Here is a 13,872-nt window from a genome sequence, read left to right as displayed (position 1 = left end):
GAAGCTTGCAAAGAGGTGGTAATTATCAGAGAAGAGCACAAGGGAGTAGATCTTACAATTTCATTAAAAATACCTCCCTCTAAGTTGCCATCATCCTTCACAACATTCAAGTGGGTAAAATTCATATCCCTTAGCTTTCTAATTTCACTTGAATATGGGCTACTGGAAACGGATGGTCAACTTAGAACTCTTTGTGGCATTAAGAGTAAGAGGAAGATGGTTAGTGGTAAGAACTGTCCTGCAAAGTTCATTATGGTTGGAAGCTTTAAGTTTAAACGCAAAGGTTGGTGTAGAACTCAATTGAATGGGTCTAGGAAGTTGTTTGGACGCTTCAGTGAGAATTCTAAAGCTGAATCACCCGGATGGAATCATGATAATCAACTTGAAGACGGGTGTAAAAGCAAGATTTGGGACCCCGGAATTCATTCTGGCAATCAACACTATTGGGGCCTTGTAACTTGCTTTAACTTACTTGAAGGCTTTTTGCGCCTAGTTTGGGACCCCGGAGGTTACTGGAATCACAAACATTGGTGGAGATTCAAGGATCAGTACAAGCACAAGCCACCATAACAAAGGACTCCCCAAATGTCCAACTTAATGACTTTAACTAAAAGTGCTAGGTGGGAGACAACCCACCATGATATGATCGTTCCTTTTTTTCATTTTTTTTATTTAGTTTTATTTGTTTTCGAATTTTATTTTATTTTATTGTATTGAACCTGGAATTTTGCATAACATTCATATTAGCATTGCATTCTGCATTTTTCATGCATAAAAAAAAAAAAGTGCCACGCGACGCGACCGCACCAGCGACGCGTCTGCGTCGCAAGGAGAGGGGAGAAAATAAAAACGAACAGAGAGTCACACTGGAGTGTGGCTGGAGGCGTGCCAGTGGCACAAATCGTCCCACGGGACCGCGTCCCCGACGCGTCCGCGTCACATGGGAATAATGACCTCCCACGCGACCACGTGACCCACGCGGCCGCGTGCCCTGATTTTCGACGTAAAAAGGGTGCACAACGAATTACTGTGCGCGAGTGGTGCTGGATTGGTGCTGAACGCACAATTCTATCCACGCGGACGCATGGCTCACGCGTCCGCGTCGTTCCCTTCTGAAGCCCACTCACGCGATCGCATGCCCCACGCGATCGCGTCACTCTGATATTTGGCAATAATGCATTTTGAACAGAGAGTTGTGCAAGCGCGAGACTGCCCTCGCGCCAGTAGCACAAAATGCGTCACGCGTCCGCGTGACCGACGCGACCGCGTCGATTAATTTAAGTGCAAGTCGCGCGACCGCGTCCCCACGCGTCCGCGTCGCTTGCGCCACACAGCTTATCCAGATCAGCCAATTAACTTATCTTTTCTTCCCCAATCCTAATTTCTTCTATCTTTTCTTCTTTCTTCTTTCTTTCTTACTTTATTTCTTTCCCTTCTCATTCTTCTTATCTTTTATTTTATTTTATTTATTTTCATACTTTCATTCATTGCATTTTAATTTTGTATATTCTTTTTTAAATTTATTATTTTACCATTGGTGTTCAAATGTTCTTATTCAACTGTTATATCTTTTCTGATATTATCTTATTGCTTATGACTTGTTTTATTCTGATTGGGTAACATTATTTAAATCAATGCTAATCTTTTATGATACTTGTACTTCTCTTGCATTGATATGAACTTATACTATCTTACATTACCCACATTTTCCTCTCCTTTGTTGCAAATTTTGCACCACTAGTATGCCATGTGCTTATATTGTTTTCTCACGTACATGTTGAAGCTTCTATGTAAATGAGACCCTTATCATTTGGCATTAACCCAACCATACTTCATTTATTTTCTTATCTCTATTATTGGGTTACCCTTCTTCCTTTTTTCTTTCAAGATGGCCACCAGGAAGAGAACCGGAAGACGTTTACATGGGGAGACAAACAAGTCCATCTGTAAATTCCTTGAAGAAAAGCATCAGTTGGAATAACCCGTCCACCTGCATATCTCAGCATGCACCGAGGACGGTGCAATTTTTAAGTGTGGGAGGTCGATACCGATCTCCATGGGTTATTATTTTCTTATCAACACCAATATTTTAATTTCTTTGTTAATTGCTGCATCTGCATATTTAATTGCATATCTGTTTGATTTTATGCATTTAGTCACTACTTGGTTAAAGTAATAAATTTCTTTTTAGGACTCTATTTTTGAAAAATTTTACTAATTTAAATTGAAATATATATATATATATATATATATATTGATGCCAGGGCATCTTGGCCAGTTTCACTGACCTTTTCTTTACTGTTTTTAGGATAGTTTCATACATTTCTTTAGGAAATAAGCTAGTTTTGGGTAAATATTCACTTATGCCTTGATTCAAGCATACATTGTGCATTTTACATAATTTCATGAGAATTTTGCATAAGTTTAGTGACAAATATTATGTTGCATTACTCATGACTTGGACTAGAGCTTTGATGCACTTTATTGCTTGATTTCAGGACCAAAAAGGAAGCAAGAAAAAGGGAACTACTCTCTGTATTTTACTTTCTTTGCAATTTCTAGTTTTATGATGTATTCTCCATCTTTGTTTTCATTTTCAAGAGCTATGAACAACTAAACCCCTTTCATTGGGTTAGGGAGCTCTGTTGTAATTTAATGGATCAATACTAATTTTCATTATTCTTCTTCTATCTTTCCTCTTGATTTTACTTGAAAGCTTTCGATCTTCATCCCATTGAGTAGTTATCTTGGAAGAGAAGCTATTCAAACTTGGATCTCTTTTGAACCTTGAAAGAGGAATGAATAGATCAAGCTAGAAATACTTTCTCATGCTGGACCAAATTGGGTTTGGATGGGTATGTGACTATAACCCTCTCAATACTTGGTTTGGGAAATGCATGTGGTATAATCAGTGACCATACTTCATCTCTTCTCATGAGCAATTGACCAAGGAATTGGCTATTGATCAAGATTTGAGAGATTGAATTGCAAGAAATTGTAATTCAATCACTTAAGATTGCCAAGGAGATCAATGAGTGCATTGATTGAGGAAGAGATGAAAATGAACTTGATCCGGAGAATTGCAACATCTCCTAAGCCCAATGAACTCCCCATCTCTGATCTTACCCATTCTCTTTAATTTCTGTCATTTACTTTTATGAGCAAATCCCCCATTCCCATTTACAATTCTGCAATTTATTTCCAGTCATTTACTTCCAGCCCTTTAATTCTAGCATTTACTTTTCTTTTATTTACATTTCCGCCATTTTAATTTCTGCAACTCTCAACCCAAATTCTGGATTCGCTCAACTAGAACATTCTTCTAATTAAAGTTGCTTGATCAATCAATCCCTGTGGGATTCGACCTCACTCTATTGTGAGTTTTTACTTGACGACAACTTCGGTACACTTGCCGAAGGGAGATTTGTTGAGAGACAAGTTTTCCGTGCATCAAGTTTATGGCGCCGTTGCCGGGGATTGATTGTGCATCAACAATGATTAAATTGGAAGATCACTAGATTGAGCATTTTTATTTTGTAAATTTCATTTTTCTGTTTGAGTGATTTACTTTTTGTTTTAGTTAAACTTCTTCCCTTCTCCCTCTACCCGTTTATTTTTCTTTGTTATTTTCAATTCTGTTTGCTAACCCACTAACTGTTTGATATATTGCATCACCCACAACTAACAATAACTCTGACACAAATACTGTCTGCACCTATTTTTTTTGCTTGTACTTGTTGGTTGTATGACAGGGAGAAGAAGCGGGGCTTCAACTTCCTTTGATTCTGAACCTGAGAGAACCTTCCTTAGACTAAGGAGGGAGGCAAAAGAAAAACATGTAGTTGGTGCTGAAGAAGAGGAGGAACACTTTGAGGAATACTTTGAACCTAACATGGAAGAAAACATGGAAAATCATCATGAAGAAGAGACTCACAACCATGGCAGAGGAGGTGGAGCAAATCATGCTGGGGAGGATAGAAGAGTTTTGGGCTCTTACATCAATCCAAACCCAGGCAATTATGGAAGTAGCATCCAAAAGCCAACAATCCATGCCAACAACTTTGAACTTAAACCACAGCTCATCACCCTTGTTCAGAACAACTGTTCGTTTGGAGGAAGTGTTCAAGAAGACCCCAATCAATATTTAACCACTTTCCTGAGAATATGTGACACAGTGAAGTCTAATGGTGTTCATCCTGATGCCTATAGACTGCTCTTATTTCCCTTCTCACTCAGGGACAAGGCAGCCAAGTGGCTGGAATCCTTCCCAAGGGAGAGCTTGACAACTTGGGAAGATGTAGTGAACAAATTCTTAGCAAGATTCTACCCTCCTCAATGAATCAATAGGCTGAGAGCTGAGGTTCAAACTTTCAGGCAACAAGATGGTGAGACTCTATATGAAGCATGGGAGAGGTTCAAGGACTTAACAAGGAGGTGTCCACCTGACATGTTCAACGAATGGGTCCAGCTACACATTTTCTATGAAGGGCTCTCTTATGAGTCAAAGAAGGCCGTAGACCATTCATCTGGAGGATCCTTGAACAAGAAAAAGACCATTGAGGAAGCCATAGATGTTATTGAAACAGTAGCAGAAAACGACTACTTCTATGCTTCCGAAAGAGGGAATACAAGAGGAGTGATGGAGCTAAACAATGTAGATGCTCTGTTGGCCCAAAACAAGCTCATTACCCAGCAACTGGCTGACCTCACCAAGAAAATGGAGAGGAACCAAGTAGCAGCAATCTCCACTTCATCAACAACACAAGAAGGAGTGAATGAAGAAGCAGAGGGGAGTCAGGAGCAAGCCAATTACATTGGGAATTCACCAAGGAAAAACTATGATCCATACTCCAAGACTTACAACCCTGGATGGAGAAACCACCCAAACTTTGGGTGGGAAAGTGAGCAAGATCAAAAGCAATTCACCCAGAGGACATCTCAACACCCCCACAACAACACTTCTCCATACACTTATCAAAACCAAAACAGCACGTCTGTGCCGAATCACTCATCAATTGATGACAAGCTCTCTAAGATTGAAGCCTTACTTGAAGGAATATGCCAAGAGATTCAAGAAAATAAGGTGTTCAAAGAGGAGGTGCGAGCCAATATTAAGAACTAGGGAGAGACCATTAGGAAGCTGGAATTCCAGGTGGGATATTTAGCTGAGAAGATTCCCAAACCTACTGATAGCTTCCCAAGTGACACGGAGAAAAACCCCAAGGGAGAAGCAAAGAAAGTAAGATGGGAAGATTGCAAAATGGTCACTAAAAGTGATCAAGAGATTGAAGACAAGCAAAGCAAAGTGTGCAAACAACCTGAAGACAACTCAACAAAGGAGGAGGATAGAGATCACAAAGAACCAGAAATCTCACAACAAGAGCTGCTGAAGCTCTATGCACCATTCCCTCAACTGTTCAATGGTGCTGTGGGAAAAAGAATATACTCAAGGTTCCTAGACTTGTTTGCATCTCTGCATGTGAACATACCATTCATCAAGGCAATTCAACAAATGCCTGCATTCATCAAGTATATGAAGGAACTTCTTCCCAGGAAAAGCTCACTCAAGGGAGGGCAGACTATAATGATGAACAAGGAATGTAGTGCCCTTATTCAACTTGAGTTGCCTACAAAAAGAAGAGACCCAGGAAGTTTTCATATACCTTGTGCCATAGGTGAAAACATGTTCGACAGAGCACTATGTGATTTAGGGGCCAGCATCAACTTACTGCCCTTATCCCTGGTGAAGAGGCTGCAGATCAATGAGATAATGCCCACAGATGTCATTATCAGACTGGCTGACAAAACTCAAAAGCAAGCAATAAGAGTGGTGGAAAATGTGTTGCTAAAGGTTGGGAAGTACTTTCTCCCAACAGACTTTGTCATTCTGGACATGGAAGAGAGTCACACTCATCCAATCATATTGGGAAGACCATTCCTAGCTACGGCCAGAGCACTTATTGATGTAGAGAAAGGGGAGCTAATATTGAGAATCCATGATGAACGACTCAGCTTCAATGTTTTCAAACTCTCGCAAGAAACAGATCAAGAGGACAAGGAACTAAGCACAAATGATAATGAGACACTGAAGGAGGAAACAAGCACTGAAGCACAGCCAGTTCATTCTGAGATCCCCTTAACTGACAAATAAGGAAAACAGTAATTGCCACAGCTCAAGAAAAAGTTGGAGGAACCTAAACCTCTAGAGGCAGGTGAAGACAGCACCACAGCTCCTTTAGAAAAAGAGGTCACCAAGGGAAAGGCAACCTCAAAAGAAACAAAAAAGAAGGTACCAAGAGGGTGGAAGAACAAGAAGATCCCTACGGAAGACTTCTCTCCAGGGGATAGAGTTGTCTCAGCCTACTTCCCAGATATTCCCCCTAATCTCCCTACTGTGCCATCTCAATTACCCAAGGTCTTCACTATCAACAGAGTTCTTTTCCTGGAACATGTGGAGATTATTGATCCAACCAATGGATACAAGTCCACAGCAAGAGGGGAGGACTTTAAGCACTACCAACCACCATGATGAAGGAAAAACGTCAAGCTAGTGACGCTAAAGAAGCACTTCATGGGAGGCAACCCATGTTTTATATGCTTTCAGATGATAATGAATAAGTCAATCTTTATGAGCTTCAATCCAAACTTAACAAACAATTGGTGAAAATCTTCTTATGCAGAATATAGTGAGGAACAAGTTTGGTGTTCAAAGCAAACCAAGTTGCATGCTAGTCTTGGGAGCTTTGAACACAAAACTTTCATCACAGTGATCCAAACTAAGTTTGGTGTCACCTCATGGTGCCACCAAAATGCATATAAGGACCCACCAACAGTTAGTTAGTTAGTTGGAATTCATAAACAAACAATCAAATCCTTTCTTTCATTTTTATTCTAACCATAGATTTTTTTTTATGATATTAATTTCCTTATTTTAAATCTTTATAGGAAAGAAAAAGGAGCATTAAAAGGGATAGATTGGACAACCAAACAAAGAAGGTTCGGACACCGCAAAAAGAGGGAATACATTGGAAAATGTTGCCATGCAACATTGAAAAAAATAGGACCCCTAGAAGACCGAGCAATCCCCATCATAAAGTGATGATCCTTGTCTTCTAGCCATGCATAACCCCAACCGTCCATCAAGTGACTATTTCATCAATCTACACCCTCCATTCCTTCACAACTTCTCTATATAAACAACCCTTGTCCGTACTACCCTTCATTGTCATCACACACCCTTCACCACTCTTCCTTTCTGTACAAGACACCCTCTATCAATTATAAACATTTTTTCCTACTCGCTTCACTGCCATAAAACCCTAAACAACCAAAAGTCTCCACAACCTTACCACCTTCACATATTAACCATCATTCATGGCATCTTCAAGTTCTAAGAGAAGGGAAGGGAAGGAACCCATGGAAGAACACCCATATGATGAGAAGAGATTTAGAAGCTTGCATCATGCATTGCAATACGGGTGGATGGTTGATAAGGAAATCATTTATGAGCTTGGATTCCAAGTTAAGAAGACTGAATGCCCCGAAATCACAGAGAAGGTAGAAAGGAGAAGATGGGAGCTCCTCACTGACCCGGTCACTAAGGTGAATGCAAATCTCATAAGAGAATTTTATGCAAATGCAGTCAGGTATGATAAGAAAGATGAGTCATATACAAGCTTTGTGAGAGGAACAATGGTGGATTTTGGTCCCATGAGTGTAATGAGGGCATTGAAGCTACGGTCTATACCGTTTGAAGAAGAAAGTTATCACTCAAGATTGGACAACAACCCCAATTATGACCAGCTTTTACGAGACCTTTGTGTACCAGGAGCTGACTGGGAAAGGGGTGCTGGAAATAAACCAAAGTTCATTAAGAGAACAGACCTCACTCTTGAAGCCAAGGGGTGGTTTGAGCTAGTGAGGAGGTCTATCCTCCCAGCTGCAAACAACTCGGAGGTGAATCTCGAGAGAGCAACAATGGTGCATTGTATACTCAAGGGAGGAGAAATCAAGGTTCATGAGATCATATCTCAAGGAATTAGAAAGATGGCAGAGAAAAGCGACTCAAGAGGAACATTAGGTTACCCTAGCACTATTTACCGAATATGCAAGAAAGCTAGGGTCGTTTTTGAAGATGAGGACCCCGTTTGGATAAAGGAAGGCATTCCAATAACGGTCCGAAGGATGAATGCTGCAGAATCCCCCCTGCCTCAACGGAAGCAAAGAAAGAGGACAGCCCCTCAAGTAGTGGAAGGCCAAGTCTCAGAGGGATCAGCACAACAAACCTTAGACATGCACCAATTGCAGGAGGCCATTGATGGCTTATCTAGACAATATTTGGAAGGCCAAGGAGCACAGAAAAAGCTTCAATTACAGATGATGGGGCAGCAAGAGGAAACACTTTCAAGATAGAGGACTCAGCAAGGTGAGTGGCAAAGGCAAATGATGGAACAGCAACTAAACCAAGGACAACAATGGGAAGAAGCATTCAACAGGATGGAACAAAGGCAAAACGAGCAACAAGAATCCACCCAGAGGCTAATCAACATCCAAGCACATCAAGGGGCACACATACATGAGATGCATCGAAGACAAATAGAACAGGCAGAACTATTGGACGAGCAAAGGGCATTCGCAGAAGGAGTTTACATGAGTCAAACAGGACATCAGATAAATACTCAAGCCAGGCTCGGCTACTTAGTGGGACAGCTGCCAATATTGCATCTAGGAATAGCCAAGTATGATGAAATGAAGGATGAATTAGCACGAAAGGAAAGACAAAGGGTGGAAGAGAGTCATGAGTCAGTGAGGAAGGCACTTGAGGATTGGAAGCAAGCAAGATTGGCACGGATGCGAGGAAATGCAAGAGGAAACAAGGAGGACAAGCAAGGAAAAGAGCGTGGACATCCACAACAGTAAAAAGTGGTGGAGTTTCTTCTTTGTTCCATCTTTCTCTATATTTTAAATAAGGAAGATCTTATATGAAATAGAACTTGCTTCCATGTTATGTTTGAACCTTTTTCAATCATGTTATTTCTTTTTTTTATTGAAGAGAGTCTATGTGCACTGGTCTTTATGTCACTGCATCATTACTTCCCTTTCTTGTAAGCTTGTCCCTTTTAAATCAAATTGAAGAAGAGAATGATTATGTTTTTAAAAAGACCAGAGTAGAGTTCCTAATGTGGAGGTGCATTCATGAATATTTGGGGTAGTCATAAGTTAGCTAAGTTGGTTCAACCACAAGGTTAGGAGGACAACTATCTATCCTGAATACTTGACTTTGGATATACTCATGAGACTAAGTTAATAACAAGATCCTAAGAAGAGAAAAGGGAAAGAACAATGGAAGTGAAAAACAAAAGAAAAAGAGTAAGCAACAAGGCTAGGCATCAATGGTTTTAATCTTGAGGCAAGTGTCTGTGGTGCTCCTGTGTGAGGGATCTACTTGGATGAATAAGCTCTTAGGGGTGCTTTATCACTTGGTAACTTGGGTTAACTAACCCGGGATTATCAGCTGAAAATCCACTATCAAGAGTAACCCTCACTACAGAGCATTTAGTAACCCAAAGAGGTGCTGGACACCAAGGTCTCAAGAAAAGGAAATAAATAAACTATATGCCTGTGGTGTGTATGTATGGGGGAGAGACTTGAGGGAGTAAGTCCTTAGGGGTGCTTCAACACCTAGCACCTTGAACCAACTGGTTCGGGAGTGTTGGCTGAAAGCTTATCTTAAAGAGTTGCCCCCTTACAGAGCACTTAGCCTAAATAACACAAATAACCCTTGAAATAACAATAAAAGGATCAATGAATAAAAAGTCTCATGAGATATAAACAAAGTAAGTGTTAGAGACATGATAAAGGTCTGAAAGCCAGTAATGGAATGAACCTAAGTTGCTATGCATGAAACCACCATAAAATCAGTAATATGACTTCCACAAGGATGACTCATTCCTCTGGATATTCCATTCATCATTCTCTTGTTCCAGTACTTGCTTAGGGACAAGCAAGATTTAAGTTTGGTGTTGTGATGCCAGGGCATCTTGGCCAGTTTCACTGACCTTTTCTTTACTGTTTTTAAGATAGTTTCATACATTTCTTTAGGAAATAAGCTAGTTTTTGGTAAATATTCACTTATGCCTTGATTCAAGCATACATTGTGCATTTTACATAATTTCATGAGGATTTTGCATAAGTTTAGTGACAAATATTATGTTGCATTACTCATGACTTGGACTAGAGCTTTGATGCACTTTATTGCTTGATTTCAGGACCAAAAAGGAAGCAAGAAAAAGGGAACTACTCTCTGTATTTTACTTTCTTTGCAATTTCTAGTTTTATGATGTATTCTCCATCTTTGTTTTCATTTTCAAGAGCTATGAACAACTAAACCCCTTTCATTGGGTTAGGGAGCTTTGTTGTAATTTGATGGATCAATACTAATTTTCATTATTCTTCTTCTATCTTTCCTCTTGATTTTACTTGAAAGCTTTCGATCTTCATCCCATTGAGTAGTTATCTTAGAAGAGAAGCTATTCAAACTTGGATCTCTTTTGAACCTTGAAAGAGGAATGAAGAGATCAAGCTAGAAATGCTTTCTCATGCTGGACCAAATTGGGTTTGGATGGGTATGTGACTATAACCCTCTCAATACTTAGTTTGGGAAATGCATGTGGTATAATCAGTGACCATACTTCATCTCTTCTCATGAGCAATTGACCAAGGAATTGGCTATTGATCAAGATTTGAGAGATTGAATTGCAAGAAATTGTAATTCAATCACTTAAGATTGCCAAGGAGATCAATGAGTGCATTGATTGAGGAAGAGATGAAAATGAACTTGATCCGGAGAATTGCAACATCTCCTAAGCCCAATGAACTCCCCATCTCTGATCTTACCCATTCTCTTTAATTTCTGTCATTTACTTTTATGAGCAAATCCCCCATTCCTATTTACAATTTTGCAATTTATTTCCAGTCATTTACTTCCAGCCTTTTAATTCTAGCATTTACTTTTCTGTTATTTACATATATCCTTACCTTTACCTCAGCCCCATTACAACCTTGAAAAGACCTCATGATGTTTGCATTGATACATTAAATATTGTTGATTGGTTAGATGAAAAACAAGGTTTAGAAAGCATGACTAGGGAAGAGTAGAGTGATTACCCTATACAGTTGAGAGATTAGAGTGATATACACTGCTAGTAAGGGTTCAATGCTTGATTCTATGTTCCCTGCTTTCATGAGCTATCTTCTTACAAGTTTACTTGTTTTTTTTTATTGTATGATTTGATTTTGTAAAATCTGATTTATGTTTGTCTTGGAGAACTTATTTACTCTTAACCAAGTAGGTAGAAACATTTTGTATGTAGTTGCATTCATAGGTTGCATTTCATACATTCTATCATTCCTCTTCATTCTTTATAGCTTCTCTTAAGCTTAGCATGAAAACATGCTAATGTTTAAGTGTGGGGAGGTTTATAAACCACTATTTTATGGTTTATCTTGTGCTCAATTGAGTGGTTTTTATCAATTCTTTACCCACTTATTCATACTATTTGCATGGTTTTACATTTACCTTCCTAATTATGTACTTTGATTGAAAACATGCTTCTTTGGCCTTAAGTTCCCTATGTTTAATCCTCTCTTATTACCATTAGATGCCTTGATATGTGTGTTAAGTGATTTCAGAGATTACAGGGCAGGAATGGCTCAGAGGATGGAAAGGAAGCATGCAAAAGTGGAAGGAATACAAGAAGTTGGAGAAATTGCTAAGCTGTCCAGCCTGACCTCTTTGGCTATAACTATAGCTACAGAGGTCCAAACGATGCAGTTCCAGTTGCGTTGGAAAGCTAACGTCTGGGGTTTGATTTGATATATAATATGCCATAGTTTCCCTGATGCTAGGCGATGCGACCGTGTGCTCCATGCGGACGCGTCGCAGTGACGAAAATTCAGCATGTTTGAATTCGCAACCAGTGAATTCTGGGTTGTTTCTGACCCAGTTCTCGGCCCAAAAAACACAGATTAGAGGCTATAAAGTGGAGGAATGTATTCATTCATAAGGAGGCTTTCACATTCACAATTTTAGGAGTAGATGTAGTTTTTAGAGAGAGAGGTTCTCTCATCTCTCTTAGGATTAGGATTTAGGACTTCTCTTAGTTTTAGTAGTGACTCTCAATCCCAGGTTCAATGTTCTTTTATTTCTTTTCTCAATTTTGTTTATGACTCTCTATGTTTAAATTAATTTTCTATTTAATATATTTTGAGGTATTTCAGACTTATGATTGCTTTCTTTTATTTATATAAATAATTTGGATTTTTCCCTTTTGGCTTTGGTTGAGTCATTGGTAACTCTTGAGTTATTAAACTCATTGTTGATTGAAAATTGAAATTCTTCATGAATTAATTCGAGTTTCAATAACTCTAGCCTTTTCCAAGGAAAGACTAGGACTCGAGGAATCGAAATTAATTCATCCACTTAACTTACCTTCATAGTTAGAGGTTAACAAAGTGGGAGAAAAATTCAATTCTCATCACAATTGATAAGGATAACTAGGATAGGACTTCCAGTTCTTCATACCTTGCCAAGAGTTTATTTTTATTATTATTATTTTATCTTTCTTGTCATTCAACTACCTTTTTACCTTAATCCAAAACCCCAAAACACACTTTTTCATAACTAATAATAAGAACACCTCCCTGCAATTCCTTGAGAAGACGACCCGAGGTTTAAATACTCGGTTATCAATTTCAAAGGGGTTTGTTACTTGTGACAACCAAAACGTTTGTATGAAAGGACTTTTGAAGGTTTAGAAACTATACTTGCAACGAGGATTTATTCGCAAATTTCTAGACCACGCAAAAGTTCTCTCATCAATGATATAGGTGATAAACAATGCACGGTAAAAAGGATGTCGTTAACACATGGTCATGACTACATATGAAAAGTTCATCAAAGGGAATAAAGCAAGTGCATTTTGTGGTAATTAGATGCAAGATGTTTATTGGCATGCTGGCAAAGGCATGAGTAGCATAGATCAAGCATTAATTACTTAAATATGTTATCACTCGTAACAAACTGGCCATCACGTTTGTATTGATAATTATCTTCAATGAATAAAATATGAAAGGGGTTTTGTGAAAAAAATAGGCATTAGAATAGTAGAATGGAATAATCTAGAAAAATGCATAATGCCATATGGGTTTTTTTCACAAACACATAGCATGGATGATGAATAAGCTATTGAAATTATTAAATTGAACATGCAAGCAACCCTTAAAAATTGATATATAATTGCCAAACAATTTTTTTTGCAACAATCCACAAGCATATAATAAGAAACAATGACCCAAATAAATTTTCAACACCAATTAAAAGAAAAAGAAAGAAAAACAAAACATGGATAATGAAAGTAAAAAGAAAAAGAAAAGAAGAAAACATAAAAATAAGAAGAATAATAGAAAAGTAAGGAAGGAAGAAGAAAAGAAAAACCTTGATAATAGTGGTGAGAGAGAGAGAGAGTAGAAAGTGAGAAAGAATGAAGAAGGAAGGAAGGGGAGGGGGAAGAAGAAGGGGAAAGAAAAATTAGGATTTGGGAAAGAAAAAGATAAGATATTTTGGCAGATTTGAATGAGCTGTGCGGCGCAAGCAACGCGGACGTGTGGGGTATGCGTTCGCGCGAGTGGCACTTAAATGAATCAACACGGTCGCTTCGGTCACGCGGACGCGTGACAAGAACCGTGCGAGTGGCGCGAGGGCATCCTCGCGCCCGCACAACTCTCTGTTCGAAACTCTTTTTGCCAAAATATTGGGTGACGCGGTCGCGTGGTGGACGCGATCGCGTGGATGGCCAAGATTGGAGGGCGACG

At 39.1% G+C, this 13,872-nt stretch overlaps 1 non-coding gene across 1 annotated transcript; it reads right to left on the bottom strand.

Moving 5' to 3' along the window:
- Positions 1-4,345: 4,345 nt before the first annotated feature.
- LOC112760057 (small nucleolar RNA R71) lies at positions 4,346-4,449 on the bottom strand. Its single transcript, XR_003180514.1, has one exon. It is a non-coding gene; the product is annotated as a small nucleolar RNA R71 (small nucleolar RNA).
- Positions 4,450-13,872: the final 9,423 nt, after the last annotated feature.

This window comes from Arachis hypogaea, chromosome 16, assembly GCF_003086295.3.
Source record: "Arachis hypogaea cultivar Tifrunner chromosome 16, arahy.Tifrunner.gnm2.J5K5, whole genome shotgun sequence".
In the NCBI taxonomy this organism is placed as follows: domain Eukaryota; kingdom Viridiplantae; phylum Streptophyta; class Magnoliopsida; order Fabales; family Fabaceae; genus Arachis; species Arachis hypogaea.
This window is presented reverse-complemented; position numbering and strand designations above follow the sequence as displayed.